Source organism: Tenrec ecaudatus, chromosome 6, assembly GCF_050624435.1.
Source record: "Tenrec ecaudatus isolate mTenEca1 chromosome 6, mTenEca1.hap1, whole genome shotgun sequence".
Classification (NCBI taxonomy): Eukaryota; Metazoa; Chordata; class Mammalia; order Afrosoricida; family Tenrecidae; genus Tenrec; species Tenrec ecaudatus.
Window position 1 is genome coordinate 76,868,368 of NC_134535.1, and position 20,714 is coordinate 76,889,081.

At 36.7% G+C, this 20,714-nt stretch overlaps 1 pseudogene; it reads right to left on the minus strand.

Moving 5' to 3' along the window:
* Positions 1 to 315: 315 nt before the first annotated feature.
* On the minus strand, positions 316 to 1,290 carry LOC142450914 (olfactory receptor 6C2-like; annotated as a pseudogene).
* Positions 1,291 to 20,714: the final 19,424 nt, after the last annotated feature.

Sequence of the window (20,714 nt, forward strand, 5' to 3'; positions counted from 1 at the left end):
GAGTATTGCATATTATAGCTGTAATGATTTTATTATATCTAATTTTTAATATTATGAAGTTAATTACATTAAAAAAGAGTTCATGATAAATCTGTTTACATATTCTCATAGTGAGCAGCAAATCATTTTCAGATTATGTTTTGTAAAATAAAGATAAGAGAAAAACTACACCACAGTTCATGGAAGCTACTATAAGGAAATATTTAGAAAAGTAATATTGCCAAAATGTGCATTGTTAAAGATAAATTAGGTTATACTTTTTGAGGAGGGATTATGTGGGGCAATTTCTTTTTCCTTCTGAAATACAAAATAATATTACTTACTTGAGATCAATGCAAGTCGTTTAAATGAAACTTTGAAAGCATTCTTAACTTGATTGTTTCGCAAGGTATAAATGAATGGGTTCAAAGTCGGAGAAACAGAAGAAATAAGCAGTGAAACCACTTTGTTAACAGTCACTTCGTCCTTTGCTGCTGGGTTCATATAGATGAAAATGCAGGCGCCGTAGGTGAGAGACACCACAATCATGTGGGAAGAACAGGTGGAAAAGGCCTTTTTCCTCTGCTGGACAGAAGGGAATCTAAATATTGTCTTGATGATACTGCCCTATGACAGAACGACACAAGTGAGAGTCAGATTTAGGGTCAGCACTGCACAGATGTTAACTGTCTGCTCCAAAGTCCAAGTGTCTGAGCATGCGATTTTCACAAGGGGAAATGCATCACAGAGAAAATGGTCAAGGATATTAGAATCACAGAATTCCAATTTTAAAATCAGGGTAATTGGTGGAATTATTACAGATAAACCAGACACCCAACAACAGAAAATAAGAACCCAACAGACTCTGCTATTCATGATGGTGACGTAATGTAAAGGCTTGCAGATGGCCACGTAGCGGTCATAGGACATGGCAGCCAGCAGGAAAAACTCTGTGACTGCACAGAGGTCGGTAAAAAACACTTCGATGAGACAGGCATTAAAAGTAATGGCCTTTTCACCTGTTGCTATGTTATACAAGTATCTAGGAATACAAGCAGAAATGAAGGAAATTTCCAGAAAGGAAAAGTTTTTTAAGAAAAAGTACATAGGTGTTTTCAGGTGAGAATCCACAAAGGTGAGTGCGATGATGGTCAGGTTCCCGGTTACACTCAGCATGTAGGTGAGAAGGAGAAAGATGAAAATCAGGACCTGCAGCTGAGGGTCATCTGTCAGTCCCTGCAGAATGAATGTTGTCACTGTGCCATTTTTCATCACTGACTTTTGACTTCTGCCCATTCTGTATGTGGTATTCAGAGAAAAATTCTTAAATATTCATAAAATTCACATTATATACTTTTATACTATATAATTGCTGTAAAAGTCTTATTCCTCCTTTGATTAAGATTTTCCATGAAGTCATAGCAGACAACTGAAAGATTATATTTTTATTAGTATTAATAAGTTCATTCAACTCTCAATGATTCACCACTCTTCTAAAGCTAGATCTTAAAATTTGACTATTGCTGTCGTTTTTCTTGATATTTGAGTCCATAAATATTTTAATTTAAACAATGCTTATACATAGTAAAATACTAACATAGCCTAGGAACAATCAAAGCTACCTTTGCATCTGTGGTAATTTCATTGAAGATGTACAGCCAGAATGCTGAGGCCACTTTTTTTCATGAACTCGGGGCATGTTACGAGAAAAGGGCAAAGCCTGAAGAAGCACATCATACTTGGTATAGGCTCAAGGACCGAGTGGAAGGTTCTGAAGAAACTTGACTGATATGAGTTGAAATCCATGTTATAATGTCAACCTACAAACAATAATGCACAGCAGATAACTTGAATTTACTATACACACTCCAAGCAATTCTTGAAGTTTTTTTTCTGAAAAAAAAATGTCATTTATTTTTGCATGTAGATCAATGTATTTATTTTTATGAACAAGATTATCCCCGATGCTCCACCCAATGAAATCTAGTTATTTGTTTCTGCTTATGTCCATTTTATATATGTTGCATTTAATACTGTAAAAATGATGACTGCCTTCACTTTCCTCTCTGATCTTCCATTCAAACAGATTATTTCTATTTCTGTTTTTCCTGTTTTGCCCACTAATTGATAATTAATCCATAAGTTAAACACCTATTGATTTCAATTTTTGATAAACTGTTCTACAGATGTCTCTCACACATCAACCATTAATTTATATAACTTGAGGAATTTTAAAGTTTTCTTTGTATAGTTAATACCTCAAGGCTTGAGGTATTCTGATATCAGTAAATAGAAAATGTTTCCCTTGTGCACCAAATTTTTTTGTTTTATAAGCAGTTTCATTTCATTATGTAGTGCCATTTTTCCTTAATTAGAAAAGGGCAGAATTAACTATTAATATTTTCCCTATTCACAGTGTTATTGAGGTAAGGAAGAAGTTCGGAATTTATCTGAAAGTTTAAATAATCACATTGAATTTAACCTCTAATTTAAATATTACTGATTGATTATAACTTAGTCCAATAGCTTGCGCCTATGTTTATTTGTTAACTGTAACTCTCCTTACGGGGGGGGAGGGTTAGACCTGCAACCCCCCTTCAAGCTGGGTTCAAATTGAGGGGTGCGGATGAAAGGAAGAGAGATACATGCAAAGCATGGGATCTGAGGACTTCAATCTGATGGACTGAAGTCTCCAGTATATTTGAAGCTTGGTTTTTATACTCTTCTTACATAAGGGACTTGGTTACAAGACAAACATCAAAGAACTTAAACATTCCTAAACTCTTATCTATACAAATGTTACTTAACTAGTCACAGTTTCTTAACCTTAGAGTAATAAAAGCACTAAGTTCAAAGACAATCACATGGATATGCAAGATTCAAGAGATCCTCAAAGAGATCTTAAATAACTGAGGTATCTCTCAATGTTTTTAGCAGAAAAGTCACAAATAACAGTCATTTTGCAATGTTTTTGTCTGCAAAGACACAGAGGCACAGGGGACTAAATGGTCACCCATTAGTAAGCACCTTGGTCAGCCAGATGCCTCCTACAGCTCCTTCACCCCTCTCAGGCCCTCCTTCTGCACTTTATTAGTGTGCTTTGCAAATTATTTGTAGTAACATGAAGAAATGAGCATTGTGCTTGGAAAACTACTTGTAGCGGGGAGTAGTTGGCAAGTAAATATACAGAGTAATATGTGATATTTGTATAAAACACAGATTATCATGTGGAAATGTAGAAGGGATACTTTTTGGTAGCCTCTTTTGCCTCTAATAATTTCCCTAGTTTCTCAGGTAACATGTTCATCACCGTGGAACCTTACTCAGTTCTTTAGACTTTGTGCATTGTTCAGCCAGCAAAATATATCTTTTTTTTCTCCCAATATGTTATCATTGTTGGTAATTGGACTGATGGGTGAGATTGAGTTATCAATTTAAAATATAATAATGTTAATATGATTCCTGATGGAATCATAGGTTATGTATTTAGCTGCTAACCACAAGGTCAGTGATTTGAAATGCTAAGCTCTTCAGAGGGAAAACAATGAGATTATTTACTATCATAATAAAATGATACTCTGAGAAACCCACAGTGCCAGGTTTACTCTCATCTGTAGTGTAAATGAGTTTTCTTTTAAAAGAAAAGTTATCATGTAAGTTTACCATGATTTCTGTAATTCTCTTTTTCAATCAATGGTGAAAGTGAACACAGAGACCTCTACTAAGTTCTTTCCATCTCATTCACTATAATATTCTTATGGATGGTCAGGGGTACTGGGTCATGTTTATATACTTTGGACATACAAAGATATTTCATTGTTGTTAATTTGGTTGAATGTATAGCTAGAGTTTCTCTTGCTATTTCTTATATTATATCAGATTCAAATTGTATATACTATTCATAAAATTCCCCCAAACCATGGCATTTATCAATATAAGAAAGCTTCATTCTGAAAGTGATATTTCATATCTAAGGTTCATAGTAAAATATAAACTATCTTGCAATTCCATTCCATTTTCCAGAGAAAAATATGGCCTAGATCCTACAAAGGGATTTGCAATCAAAGAGACAACCTTCATTATACTTACTTGTCTGTTAGCAAATAAGAATTTTTTTCATTGTTTAAGCGCAGCTATATGAAGACTACAATGGTAAAAGTAATAGTTTTGTAAAAAGCTGCATGTCCTTACAATGAGTAACAGGTTCAGCAATGAATAGTTCTTCCAGCAATTTTCAAGCCAGTAAAGTGGACAAATTGTCACAATAGGCTTGGTGCAATTAGCAGCCCACAGACAGCGTCTTCTGGTTCCGTCATAGAATAAAAAATAAATTACTCTTAGCAATGGAGATTGTCAGGCACTCTGTCTACTGCTGAAGGAGACAATAATCTAAGAAAGAAATCATGAGAACAAGAAATACTTTTACAACGGCAAGTGGAGCCTATTGTAAAACAAAAGTAGCTGAACTTGCCTCAAAGTGTTAATATATTAAGCATCCCTGGTGAATACATTGAAGAGACATTAATGCATTTTCTGAGTAATAAAAGTTGGCACAGCACAAGGAAAATAAGCTTCAGGGTAACTGTGTCCTTGGAGACAGAAGGACAATACAGTAGCAACAGACACATGGGAAGACAGTATGTTCTTTAATTGATATAGTTAATGTAAAATTTTCATCTATCTACTACATAACTTGAAGATTTTACATTCTTTACAATGTAATCATAGTTATTTATTATATTGCAATATAAAATAATTTATTATCATTGGATAATTTTACTCAGATATGTAAAAGAAAAATTTATATAGTCATATAAGAGATTTTTACATTACAGATTTTATATTTCCAACTTTTTAATTCTCCAAATATACTATTATTGCCATTACTCATCAATACATATATATTTGCAACTACAACTTTTTACTTGGTACAAAAATATGCTCCTATATATTTAAATGTATCCTAATTCATTATATAGTATACATTTTTTCTCGTTAATTTTAAATTAGGAATGCTATTTATTTGGTTATTTGCCATACATTAAACCAATCCTGGAATTATATATTTAATGTTCTCTATTTTTCATTATCATTAACCATTCTATCAAAAGCCTCCATGTACTACATTTAAATTTCTCAGAAGAAGGTTATTTCATACTTAGAAATATTTTTAATGTCACAAAAGGACCCATAAGAATAGCTTAGATCAGACATTTGCTAATTAAATCACTAGAGAACATTATTTTCATTTCATCCCTATTCATATTTTATTCTTTTAAATATGCCAAATATGTATTTTAATATAATAAGGCATTTTAAATATTATCAATGGTATTTTAGATAAGTTTAATGGCTTTACAAATCAAGTCTGGCAACTTTTTCCATGCATTTCTTTTAATAGTTGAGAGAAATGCAAGCATTCGAGTTAGTCTGTGAAGTCCTTTTAAACTGGTTGTTCCTCAGGGTTTAAAGGAGTGGATTCAAAGTAGAAGAAACAGAAGAAATGAAGAGTAAAACAACTTTTCTAATAATCACCATATTCTTTGTTAGAAGATTCATATAAATAAAAATGCACATAGCATAGGTAAGAGAAACGACAACCACGTGGGAACAACAGGTTGAAAGACCTTTTTCCTTTCCTATCAGAAGGGAATATAAATATTGTCTTTATGGTACTACCTATGACGGAAATACAGTAGTAAGAGTCAAGTTTAGGCTCAGCAGAGCCCAAAGGTTAACTGTCCCGTGAACCATGTTTGAGCATGTTATTTTCATAAGGGAAATTCCTCCACAGGCAAAATTACCAAGCACATTAGAGTCACATAATTCTATATGATAATCTAGGCTACCATGCGGGCTTATTACAGATAAACCAGCTACCCAAGAACCGAAAATGAGAATCCCACAGACTCGGCTGCATGTGTTGATCATGTGATGCAAAGGTTCACAGATGACCACATAGGATGGTAGGACATGGCAGCCAAGAGGAAAATATCTGTTATTTCACAGAGGTTGGTAAGACATACTTGGATCATATAGGTATTACAGGTAATGACCTTGTCACCAATTACCCTGGTATACAAGTATATAGGCATACAAGATGAGTTGAAAGATATTTCTAGAAAGGACATGTTTTGTTTTTTAAGTACATAGGTGCTTTCAGTTGAGAATACACAAAAGTCTTTTAAGAAAAAGTACATAGGTGTTTTCAGGTGAGAATCCAAAAGGTGAGTGTGATGATGGTCAGTTTCCCAGTTACACTCAGCATGTAGATGAAGGAGAGGAAAATGAAAATCAGCACCTGCAGTTCAGGTCCATGTATCTGTCCCAGCAGAATGAATATTGTAATTGGATTGTTTCTCATCACTGATTTCTGGTTTCTGTCCACTCTTCATATGGCGTTCAGCGAAAGTTTCCTATAAAATACTTTAAAATTCAGTATCTTTCAGTTTATAATCTTCATTCCCATTTTGGATTTGATACTTCCATCCTCTGTAGGGGTTTCAGCATATGACTACTGCTAAGGTTAATTGTATAGAAAACCAAAATATCAATTGAAGCATAATATTCTTCCCTTTTCACAAACAAAATCCTAAACTCTTGCCATTGCATTTATGGTTTATTCAGGTGCTTTTAAGTTTTTGTTGTTTTTGCTCTATCACTGTTAATATATATCAGATCCTTTGGCCTCACTGGGTAGACTTTGTCGCAGAGCTTTCCTCTACAATGGAGTTCCTTACTGGCTTGACATTATAATTCCTGTGGATTTAAGTGAAAACGCTCCTTCTTTGTCCGTGATCCTGTAGTCATATCATGGAGTAAACTTAATTAATGTGTCTCCAGTGCTGCTACATTGGCTAATAATCAATAGGACATTGAATCCACAAGACTCTGCAGATTCTGCGTATGTGATACTCTGCTCCACCCAACTTTCTCAAGTTTTAATCATGGATTAGATCGACTGAGATGCATATGGGTCCAGTATACAGTCAGTGTCTGGACGTTTTCTTGCCCATGCGCTTGCTGGTTTGTGAGTTTTATGAGCCGTTTCACTCCGTTGTGTACCCTGTGTACCCTGTTTCTTACCGGGAGGAGGCAGAGTTCACTATGACTGCCCTGCTCACAGTAACCAAGACAAGGGGAAAGCCCTGATAAAATTTCATCATTTACCTGAATATTATAAAGTTATTAGCAAGTCAATCTCTCTTATAATAATGATAAATTGTAAAGAAGGTGCTTATTTTTCTTTCACCCTCACCCCACTCCAGGGCCCCACATGCCAACCCGTAGCTTAGTTACTGTGAAATGCTATCAAGGCCTTTGAATTTTTGACATTTTTCATTCTTCAAATTATGACCTTTCTTTGTCCTTGGTTATTATAACTTGTTGTATAATAAAAGCAAATAAACAGATTTCTTATAAAATGCAACTTTCTATTAATTATTTCTTTCAAATACATGTTTAAAATGAACACTGGAGTCATTTTGAGGTTCTGCTGTTTCAGCCAAAATATTATAATGTACATACACATACATATATTTAACCTTTATTAGCATTGAGTTTCTTCCTAATTTTAATGTCAAGCCATAAATTTTTGCTTATTCGGTTTCTTCTGGGATATCTTTTCCTTCTGAGCAACCTCCTCTTCTGTTAGGAACAGTTGGTTCCTCTTTAGGAAGGGTCATATCAATGTGAGAGGCGGAGCTCATGCATGCAGGGCTCGATCCAACCGTGAGCTCTGAAAGTCTGGTGGTGCGTCTTGGGGGCTTTTTTTTCAACTGGGCGTGGCTCAATTCCCAGAGTATCCACATCGCAGAATCCTAAATTCAGGATTACTCTCTGCATGTGTAAGCAAGTCACAATTCAGCACTCTCTTTGGGCCACCGACCCATCGTCCAACGCCACCTGTAAGACCTGGGCACACCTACCAACTCCACCATTGTAAAGTTGCAGGAGCACACACTGCTTTTCCAAAGAGACCTCTTTCAAATGTGTGGTGGCTTTCTAGATAGACTTACCCTTGGTGGCCTTGGCAGTTTCATTGTCCACTTAAAGTGGACCCGAAGATTCAACCCTCTTGATGTGCATAATTTTGTGGGGTTTTCTGGGTCAAGAGACTATTACATGGTTTTGACAGATCATCTCAGGCCGCAATGAGAAGAGTACATATTTCTATACATAAAGAAAGTTTAATATATAGCCAAGCTGCTCTTATTATTATTATGTTAATTCAGAGAGAAAATGACTCGTGAACTCTATCCATTAAAAATTCTCAGACAATAGCATTTACCTAGAAGGGCCAAATTATAGTATAATAAATGACATCTCCCTAATATATCTGAGACATATTAATAAATGAAAAAATAATCCTTGAAAGTAATTCTATTATATTGAGGAATATATTATCTAGATTCTATTATGAGAATTATAATTTAAAAAGACAAATTTTATCTTATTTGATTGTTATTATTTTATATTTCCATTGGGCTATTTAAACATTTCAATAGAGAAAATAATGTTTTATAAACACATGCTGGTGCAGTTTCAGCAAGGAATAGTTCTCACAGTAATTCCCATCTCAAGACACTGAGTTGACTTCGTCAAAATGGGCTTAGTGTTAATATGAACCCTCAGAAAATAGTTTTATTTTGGCTATAATAGGAAATAATATAGATTATCTTCAAATACTTGAGAATGTCAGGAGCTCAACTCTGTTCCAGTGATGGAAAAGAAGATATTCTAAACTAGAAAGTCACAGAGAGAGAGAATCCTACATTAGCTACTGTTTTTTTTTCTTCTTATCCTTTTTAAGTAGCTAAAAATGCATTTAAGTAGAAAGCAAAGGCGCTTAGTGACATATATTTAGGTCTCATGAAATTTCTGATTATGAAATATGGCACACTCACACGCAAAACAAAAACTAATTGAGCTCTACTTCTTGGACCTTTCACAGCATTATATGTATTCTGAAATCATAGTAATAATACCTTGAATTTCTCTTTCCAGTTTTGTATGATTTTCAATTTTTCATTGGTTTGGTCACTTTGTTCTTGTAGTATTTTTGTGAATTCTCCACTAGTTATGTGTTTTCCTTGATGCTTTCTGAAGCATTCTAACTTTTTCTTTACTTGATTGAAAGTTTATACATATGATCCTTATATTTAATAGTTTTAGTGCCATGTAATTCACATATCCTACAATTTAATAGTTCTATCATTTTAAGAAGGGTTGTACAATCATCACTACAAATACATTCAGATCACTTTCTTCCTTCTTGCACTCATTGTTAGGGCCTCATTTGCCCCCAACCTCGCTTGCCATGCACCTAGGTAATTCTTCATCCAGTAACTGCCTCTATAAAATGTCAGAGACCTTAAAGGCTTGAGGATAAACCAGCGGCCATCTAGCTCAGAAGCAACAAAGCTGACATGGAAGAAGCACACCAGCCTGTGTGACCACGAGGTGTCAAAGGGATCAGGTATCAAGCATCAAGGAACAAAAATCACATCATGGTGGATGAAGGGGAGTGCAGAGTGGAGACTCAAAGCCCATCTGTAGGCAACTGGACATCCCCTTACAGAAGGGCCACGGGGAGGAGACAAGCCAGTCAGGGTGCAATGTAGCAACAAAGAAACATACAACTTTCCTCTAGTTCCTAAATACTACCTCTTCCTCACTATCATGACCCCAAATCTACCTTAAAAATCTTTCTAGACCATAGGATGTACACTGGAACAGATAGGAACTGGAAACACAGGACATCCAGGACAGATGATTCCCTCAGGACCAATGCTGAAAGTTGTGATACCGGGAGGGTGGAACAAAGTTGGAGTAGAAAGGGCAACTGATTATGAGGATTTGCATAGAAGTTCCTCTCTGGGGGACAGGTAACAGAAGAGTGCATGAAGGGAGATGTCGGACTGTGTAAGATATGATAAAATGATAATAATTTATAAATTATCAAGGGTTCATGATGGAGTGGGGAACGGGGATGGAGGGGAAAAATGAATGGATGCCAATGGCTCAAGTAGAAATCAATTGTTTTGAGAATGATGATGACAACAAAAGTAAAAAATTCCTTGACACAATGTATGAATGTGTGGATAATGATAAACATTTTAAGAGACCCCAAGAAAACGATTTTTTTAAAAAAGATAAAAACTTCTATGACAAAAACAAAACAAAACCAAGGAAAACCCCAATTGAAAAGAAAGCAGAAAATATTTCAAACTGAAACACCATGGAGTCAAAAGGGAAACCATACGTAAGTTGTTACATTTTAACCTGCCTGCTTCTACCATTTTGTAGAAAGATGAGGCTTTTTCTCCTGAAATGAGTTACTCTCAGAAATCCACAAGGCAGTCCTTCTCTGTCCTATAGGGTCTCTACAGGCTGGAATTGACTCGGTGGCAGTGAATGAGCGATATCTGCCATAATCTCCTTTACAAAGCATTTTGTCTGATGGCGGGGCTATTCATATCCCTGGACTATGGTCAGAAAAGAATTAACAGAGGCTACTGCCACATAGCGCCCCATCAAATGGGTATTGGCCTACCACTATCATCCATAGCATTTCATAAATCCTACGTTCAGAATTTAAACTCTGATACCATTCCTTCATTTTGATTTTGATTTTATTATTTATAGATTACGCAGGCTGCTATACTTTTTCTTCCATTTGGACTTAGTTGACATCTCACTTAGATGACTGCTTGTTTTAAGGCAAGCCTTGAAGGCCACACATGCAATTCATTATGATAGCCAGGCACCATCTGTTTTTTTTCACCAGACTTTCATATATCACCCATATCTTCTATGATCTCTTCATGAGGGCAAGTACCCAGCTGGGCCATGTCAGCAGAAAAAATAATTGCTTTTACATTAGAGCTAGAATTAAGTGTCTGGATAAGGACATCGTGCTTGGTAAAGCAGACGGGGAGTGAGAAAGAGGAAAGCCCTGATTAGAGCATTCTAAAACTTCTTTCAAGACATTGAACTTCCTTGCAAGATGCTGAGACACCTCACCAGAATCAAGCACAACACACTCCATTTTAAAGAAACTCCAATTTAAAGAAGTAAACAAAATATGACATTGGGGCCCAGCCAAGAAGTTGAACCACCGCCAAGAATCTACAGATGGCCTTCGTCAACGAGGATGTCAGAAAAATTTGTTTACTCAAGTGTATAAGAAACCGGGTGAAAGTTGGTCAAGTCAGAGAGGTAGGAAGCAAGGAGACATCAACTCCTGCTCTCTCCAACTCCACCCGGGGTGAGTACACTGATAAAAGTCATGCCTATTGGGACTATGATGCTCAAATAAAAATGTGTGTAGTGTGTTGCCTTTCTGCCTTTATATTTGCCCTAATGTTCTCATACTTAGTACTTTAAGTTGACTTTAACAATTTTAGTAGTTTATATACTTTTAGGTTGTTCGAGTGTGTTTGCAGTAAATAAACCACCGAGCATTCAAAAATGTCTAAGAGCGTTAAGTAATTATCAATCGTGCCGTTCATGACAAGCCCTCATTGAGGTGGATTGAGACAGTTGCTGCAACAATAGGCGCCTGCACAGAAACAATTCTGAGGAAGACTAAGGATGTGGTAGTGTTTCCTTCTATCATGCAGTGTGTCACTATGAGTCAGAACCAAATTGCGCCAAACAAAAACAATTAAGGGAAATACCGAGATCCATCCACTTATCTATGGTTTATATATGCCTTGGGTTCATCATGGAGACATCAATATCATTTATGATAGAGAATATTAAAAATAATCCATGTTGGACATAAGGAAATTCTACTGATAGTGTCAATAATTCAGCCAATGGTATAGAATTTGAAACACGGTTGGAAGAAAGATGAGGCTTTCTACTCGCAGAGTTACATCTTTACAAACACACAATGGCAATTGTACCCCATCTTACAGGGTGCTTGTCCATGAGTCAGAATCAACATGATGGCAGTGAACTTGGCTTGGAGTTTTTTAATAACAAAATTACACATGTCCAGACTGGCTTTTCGAATCATGATACCTATGTTCATTTGTACAGATTAGCTAAAATGACTACATGCTATTTAAATGATCAATGAGGGATGGGAGAGGGCAAAACTTTTGATAGCACTTATTTACCTCTAAGAGCAATATATTTCATTTTCAAAAATCAGAGAAAGCATTAAAGTGGTTCTCGGTAAATCTTCTAACACAATGTTCAGTCACAGTGATGATAAGGGGCATTCTTGTCCAGTTCACTTTCTCAATGGAAATGTTTTAAGTTCTCCCCATTGAATGGGATGTTGGACATTGGAATTTTTGTATATAGTCTTGACTGTGTTGAAGAATTTTCCTTTGATTCCTATTAAATTGAAAATTTTATGGGAAATTGGTCTTGGATATTGGCAAATTCTTTCTCCCATCTATTGATATTATCATGTAGATCTTGTCTATGTTAGATGATTTTGATGGGTTTTTTTTAAGGTTGAACAATGATTGCACCCCTGGTATGAAGCTCACTTAGTCATGATGACTTATTTTTTGATACATTGTTTGATGTTATTGGCTTGAATTTTGTTGATAAATTTTGTTTCTCAGTTCTAACAGAGATATTGGTTAGTAGTTCAGTGTTTATGTAGTCTTTGCCTGCTTTGATTTCAGGGTTGCACTCACTGCAAAGAATGAATTTGGGCGACAGTTTATAATTCTGGAATAGTCTCTGGATTGTACTCTTCCCTGAATGCTTGGTAGAATTCCCCTGTGAAGCCATTTTGTCCTGGGCTTTTATTTGTTGGAAGTTTCTTGATTAATTTTTACATTTCTTCTTTTATTATGCTCAGCTTTTCTGCCTCCGTGTGCATTAATTTGAGCAGAGAGTGTACTTCTAGGTATTTTCCCATTTCTTCTAGATTATCAAACATTTTGGAGCACAGTCTTTCATTATTCTGCTTACTTCATTTGTATGTGTTTGAAGTCACCCTTTACATATCTAAGTGTAAAGATTTTCGAGTTTGCTTTCTTTTCCTTTGTTAAGTTGCCAGTTGTTTGTCAATTTTGTTAATCATTTCAAAGAAGCAACTTCTTGTCTTCATGCTTGTTATCTGGATAGCACATTCACCCAGAAGTCTCAGTATGATTCTTTGGAATTTCTTTGACGTATCTAAATGTTATTTTTTGAGTAATATTTCTGGTTCTGCATTTAAATCATTTATTTAATTCTGCAGCCCCCTCCTCCTTTCTACTGGTAAACTGTAATGTCTGTTATGTCTATGACATTTTGGTGTTTTGTCTTTCTATTTAATTGACTCTTATGTTTAGGTATGTTCCTAAGAGGTATAGTAGAAAATTCTAGTATGTGCAGTTTCCCTTTGCTATTAAGGGAGCATTTGGCTGATTTGGGCAGCTGTCTCTTCCTGCTCTGGGGGTAGTGAAAGAGAGCAAGAAGCACAGTAAACAAAGGTATAGTGGGAGAATAATTCTCATAGAAAATAGAGATTAGGGGAAAAAAACAGAGAAAAATAAGGAAAGAAAACAATGAAAAGCAAAACAGCGTAAAAGTAAAGAGAGTGAAAGAAATGAAGCAACCAAGACAAGGAAAGGGAAAGGCAAAAAGGTGGGTTAAAAAAAGGAGAAACCAGGGGGATGTATTGCACTTACAGAGGAAAAGCTGCAGGGTGCAGGGCCCTCAGTAATGATAGGGGCCCCTTGCATGTCCAGGAGCCCATAGTGGTTAAGATGACATGGGAGGGACATCACTCTCTGCTAACCTTGTTGGTATCTATGTTCAGAGAAACTGATCTGGAGATAGTTTTCATGTCAATTCAGAGGGTGGCTTCAGTCAGGGTGTTTGCTACTGTAAGAAACAGTCTATAGTGTAGCAAGCGCTGAGTAGCTGGTTATAGAAGCAGCTGTTGTCTGACTAGGGTGGAGTCTTGGGTTAGTGGTCACATCTGGGGCTGTAACCTGCATGGTCCAACAGCTCTGCAGGATCAGTTACAGCCTCTGAAACCCATTGAAGTCACTATCAGTCACTCTTGAATCAATGGCAGGCAATTTGGTTTGTTTGTTTGTTTGTTTGGTCTTTCTGGACTTGGCGGTATTAGGTCACATGTCTGAAACAGCACATATTCTAGTCTAATGAAGTAGAGTCATGCAGATGTGTGGGTGATACATGAGAATCTGACTCCAAATCATGCAAAACAGAGGCTATGCCGAGTGGTTGTCATTCATGCTGGCTGGATGAACGTAGGCGCTGATCATGCTTTTAGTTTCCAGGAAATTTTGGAACACTGGGAAGACATATCTTTCTGAAGGACAATCACCTACCGGAGTGCTTATTCTGGTCCTGGGCAAGGAGCCTTGATTGTCACGTTCCTACCTGGATCGAATGTTCAACATAGACACACTGTGTTAGGTCGACTAACAAGTTACATTCTATCTGTCTCCAATCCCCCAGCTTCAATTTAGCTTATTCTCCTACTCAATATTCAATCCACTTCCCTATCTGATTTTTATGAAGCCCAGATTTCCAGGATGATCTATGACATCATTTCCAGTTGTCTTTTCAAGTATTTTTATATAGAGTCTGTGTATAGTTCCTATCTACTCTTTCATCTTGCTGGAAATCGCTAATTGACTGTGTAAAACATCAACTTATCTTTTAAATATTATACAGTATTGCTTCATATTGTGCACAGTCCCTCTTTTTTAACATTATAAAAAGTCTTCAATAAATTCTTGATGCTTCCAAATACACACATGCTTAACATATGGCAAGAACTATGGGAACTACACTTTTGAAAAAATAGAAAAATAAGCTTATCAAATGCACAATTGAAAGATATATTTGGTCGGAAAATGAGTGGAAAAAAAGAGGGGCTCGTGCCAGGGAAACAAGCGGAAAATATTTTGGAAATTATGATGGCAACATATGTACAAATATACTTGATACAATTGAAGTATGGAATGTCATAAGAGTTGTAAGAGCCCCTCCCCAAATAGAATGATTTAAATAAATATATCTAAGATACATTTGTAGGAACTACATACGGAATAAGTCTCCAGTGATCTCCATCTATTCTTAATGAGAGGAGGAGAGGAAAGTGGTAACTCCAGAGCATGCACTGGAGAGATGAGTACAGAAGATCAAAGGTATAAACCTACTCGAACTATTGAAAACTTGTCATTTGATTCCTCATCAGATGCGCGCTGGACCGGATCTGGTTTTCAACATTTTCTGTATCATGTTTATTTTTCGTTTGTTCATATGAAGGTTTATGCTATGTGATATGAAGGTTATGCTATGTCATTGGGGGGTCACCCACTTGAAGTTGTGCTATGTGTTGTTTTTTTTTACAGTATATGAAACCCAGGAATGATAAGCCTATAGGGTTCTGAGGGAGGGGGAGTCAGGGAGTGATGCTAAAAGGGAGACAATCTCAAGAAGTGCGAGAAGGCAAAGAATATTTGGAAACTGACTGTGGTATCAACAGTACAATCCTGCTTCAAGTGATTACAATGTGGAATGATATGATACATGTATTCAGGGCCAATTAATAAAATACTAAACAGATAAATGAGCCCTCATAAAATTAAACACTTACGCTCACTACAATACTCTATAAATAGAGTAAAATAGAAAATGACACATCCTCTAATGGTACAATCTCGAAAATATGAATAAAGTTTAAACCATTGACATTTTTTTTCATTACAAGGACATTCACGCAGCCAACACAAACATGAAATGTGTTCACAATCCTTCATCATTGCAGAGAAACAAATAAAAATTTCAGTGAAATATTATCTAACCTCTAAAATCTACTCAAAAATGCACTTTTATTGAGTCAGTGCTGACTGATAAAAGACTAAAGGACATGGTTGAATTGCTCCTGTGTGGTTTGTTTTGCTGTGATGTTTTTAACCAGTGCCTAAGTTGGCACTGGTAATTTTTAAAAAGGTAATAAGTGTTGGTGAGGATGTAGGAAGATGGCAACTCCTGCTGGTGCAAATATAAATTAGTACAGCCACCATGGGGAATGTTATAGTGGTTTCCATAAAACTAGAAATAGAATTCACTTAAGAATCAGCAGTCCACTAAGTAGATACATTTGCATGTGCACACTTATATTTATTAGGGTTTTGTTCACATAGAAGAGCAAAAACCTGAAAAGGGTCAGTTCGATTCTTTCTTACAGGGTCACTATGAATGGAGGTCATCTTGATCGCAATTAGTGTGGGTTTGGTTTTCAGGTTACTTAATATTTTATGTGCTTAGTGAATATATATGTGAATAAAATTTAACAGTGAAAAATATAATTTCCACAATATACAAGTGTATATATAAGCATATTAGCATGATTATTTAATAATATTGATTGTCATTTTTTGGTTTAAATGATATGTTTTAATATTTTAAACATTTAACTTTAAATATTTCTATTTTTAAAAACATTTTTATTGGCAATATAAACTTCAATAGTTCCTGGGTGAAAAAGAAATCTTGTAACTTCCATTAAATAAAAAGGATTGTAAAATCATTGCCACATTCAATTCTAGAACACTTTCTTCTCCCTTGTATTCATTGTTATTAGTGTCATTATTATGTTTTTCCCTTTTGCCAAAAATATACGCGACAAAGCATACTCCGATTCAACGCTGCTACATGTATGATTCAGTCCCTCTCATCATGCTCTGCTGCGCAATCACTATTTTTTATTCTCTTCCAAATTATTCCCCTGCCAATTACATATACTCAATAGTCTCCAAGTCAAAATTCTTCCACCTCCACCAATGGTAACCACTGGTCAACTGTGTTTTCTTTCTTTTTTGGGGGTAATTTTCTTGATATAAAATTCACCTTTGATACAATTCAATAGTTACGTCAGTTTTTAAAAGAGTTTTCTAAACATCATCAAAAGGAGCTCAGTGCTCCCTCTCTCCTCCAACATTCATTGTTTGCTCCTCAATTCCCCTTACCATCCCCAATCCCTGTTCCTGATAAATCATTGCATCAATTATTGTCTGTATGCATCCACTCCTTTCACGTTTCATAAACTGGGATACAACAAAAAAAATAAAAAAACAAGCACAAAATGAAACAGAAACAAAAAATTATAAAATAAACATAAAAATAAGTAAGAGTAATAAATAAGAGTAAGAAAGAAAATACCAGCAACAATATTTAAAAGGCCAGAGAAAATGTTTATAGTATGGAACAAGCAAGACATAGTTAAACCCCCAAACAAAATTTTATTAGGTCTAGAGAGAGGTCATTGATCATGTATCATATTAAACCATGTTTCTATTCACCTTCCTCAAATTTACAGCAATATCTGTGTGAGGGTAAAGTTGATTAAGTCCTTTGCTTGTAACCAGAGGGGAATCTTCCGGAGAGTTAATCTGACTAGATCATCTAAAGATGGGTTTGGGGCTCCCACTGTCCTCCATGCCTTTTTAAAAATTGGGTGTTCACAATTTAATCTCCGATATCATGCCCTTTATCATATTTGGATTTTGTTATCATCATCTTTGAATCGCACAGGCTGGTGTGTGTCTTCTTTGTGGAGTTAGGTGATGCACCACATAGTTGATGGTAATTGTTTGAATACAAGACTTCAAACTACAGGCAGTTTTCCAACTGATAGCTGGGCACCATCTGCTTTTTCCCCATACTTTTCTGCAGCACCCATATCTTCATGAAGGTGAGCATCAAGCAGGACCATGTTATAAGAACTAACTGTTCTTGGGTTGGGGCTAGAATTATGTGGAACCCAGTTAAACACAAGTTATGAACAACTCTGGTTACTTTGGCAGTCATATTATGAAAAACACAAAATCAGAAGCAAACAATGACAAAAAATAAAAGAATAAAACAAAGAAAAGCATTGTTAATCAACCTCCTGGGGTATAAAGCAATTGCACTGATAACATCAAGAATTTATACCTTGGCACAGAATTTAAGGTACTGTTGATATGAGGATCTTAGGCGTGTACAGGCTAACTGTGAGCTGAAATCCATGAGTTGTTGCTTTATAAAGATTGATTTCTTACTTGATTGAGCCGTGTTTACATTAAGCATCAGGGTTGATACCAGGGGAAATTATCCTGCAGCCATTTTTACGAGGGTCAATCCTTGTCTCTAAGGATAATATGTGTCATAAAATGTGAAGGGAGAAGTGAGGTACTAATTGTATGGCAGTTCTGGGGTCACTTTATCCAACACCATTTGTTGAAGAGGCTGGATTTGTCCCATTGGAGATGTAAGGTCCTTTGCCAAAGAGACGTGGCCTATAGGCTGATGCATTTATGGCTGGGCTTCTAGTCTGATCCATTGGTCCAGATATCTCTCCTTGTACCAGTACCAGGTCGAACGACTATGTTGGCTACTCATAGGTTTTTAGGCCAGATAATGCAAGACCTCCTCCTTTGTTTTTCTCTTTAAGAAGTTCTTTCTTTTTTCTAGACAGTTTGCCTACCCATAGAACTTGGTAATTGGCTTTTCCACTTCTGTCAAAAATATATTTGGGATTTTCATTGTATTTTAGCTGTAGATTGTTTTAGGTAGTACTGACATTTTCTCAATAGTAAGTCTGCCTATCCATGCACATGGATATTCTTCCATTTACTGTCTTTTTTGATTTCTGTGTCAAAGTTCTGTAGTTTTCTCTGTATAGGTATTTTGTTCCTTTAGTTAAATTTATTCCAAAGTATTTCCACTTTTGTGAGGTTATTATAAAAGATATTGCTTTCCTTAATGTCTTTTTTTGTAGCCTCATCAGTATTAAACAGAAATCCAATTGATTTCTGGTTGTTCGTTTTGTATTCTTTTACATTGCCTAATTCCTCTCTTTTTCCAGCATACTTCTATGGTCTTTTGGATTTTCTATATTTGGATGTCAGAATCTGGCGATAATGAGAGCATGATTCTTCCTTAACAATTAGTATTCCTTTCCGTCTTTTTTGTTTTGACTTGAAAAGTAGACCTTTCTTTTTCTTTTTTTATTGTTTATCTATTTATTTATTTATTTAATAAATCTTTTTATCGGGGCTTATTTCAACTCTTATCACAATCCTAACATACATCAATTCGTTGCCCTCGTCATTCTGAAAATTCGCCTTCCACTTGGGTTCCTGGAATCAGCTCGGTTTCTTTTTTCCCTTTCCCTCCCCCCCCGCTCCCCCTTTCCTCTGAACCCTTAATAGTTTATAAATAATTATTTTATCCTATTTTATACTGCCCGGCGTCTCCCCTCACCCACCCTCCCATTATCCATCTCCCAGAGCGGAGGTTACACATAGATCCCCAGGAGCAGTTCTCCCTTTCTACACTCCCTTCCCTCCCGGTGTCTCCACTCCCACCGCTGGTCTTGGGGGGTTCATCCATCCTAGATTTCCTGGTTCCAGATCCCTACTGCACCACTGTACATCCTCTGGTCTAACCAGGTCCGCAAGGTAGAATGGGGATCATGATATTTGGGAGGGGAGGAAGCGTTCAAGAACTAGAGGAAGGTTTTGAGTTTCATTGTTGCTACACTGAACCCTGAGTGACTCTTCTCCTCCCCCCTAACCCTCTGCAAGGGATGTCCAGCTGTCTAAAGATGGGCATTGGGTCTCCATCACACACTCCCCCTCATTCACGGTGATGTGATATCCCGCCCCACCCCCCGTGTCTTTGTTGTTTGAGACCTGGTCCCCTCTGTCCTTCATGATCACACATGGTGTGCTGCTTCTGTGTGGGCTTTGTTGCTTCTGGGCTAGATGGTCGCTTGTTTACTTTCAAGCCTTTAAGTCCCCGACACTATATCTCTCAATAGCCAGCCACCATCAACCTTCTTCACCACACTTGCTTATGCACACATTCATCTTCAGCGTTTATGTGAGGAAGGTGATCACACAATGATGGTTTTTGTTCCTTGGTGTCTGCTACCTGGTCCATTCAACATCTTTTATTCGCTTAGGCTGTGTGCTTCTTCTCTGTGGGCTTTGTTGTTTCCAAGCTAGATGGCCTCTTGTTTACCTTCAAGCCTTTAAGACCCCAGACGTTATATCTTTTTTGATAGCTGGCACCATCAACTTTCTTCACCACATTTGCTTATACACATGTCTGTCTTCAGTGATCATGTCAGGAAGGTGGGTATCATGGAATGACAGTTTAGCTGGGCAAGGTGCTATTGTATTGAAGAAGTGTGCGTGAGGAGGCCCAATGTCCACCTGTGACCCTACTACTTAACCTATAAATATATGTACATAGGTCTATTTCCCCCATAATCATAAATATATTTATGTATGTACATGTCTGTATTTAGGTTTCTCTGTATGCCTTTTGCCTCCTGCTCCTATCCTCTATTTCCTTTTGCTTTCATCCGGTCCCACTACCATGTTAAGCCTTCATTCTGGTTTCAGTAATTCCTCTCAGTTACCTTGCCCTTAGTCACTCCTTACCAGTCCTCTCATCCCCTCCCTCCACTGGTTTTGAACCACTCGTTGTTCCCTTGTCCCTGTGTTGACCAACACATCCTCCCTTCCCCTACCTCCCATGCTCTCATGTCCCTCCGAGACAGTTGGCCCCGTTATTTTCTTCTCTCATTGTTTGTCTAGCCTATCTTATCTAGGTGGACCTACCAAAGGGAGTTCCACAGAAAATGAAAATATATCATCTGGTGTGGGAAAGGAACTGACCCACCACACCACACCCAGAAAGAAGCTGAAACAAAGGAAGCAGGAAGGACTGAGTGGAGTATACCT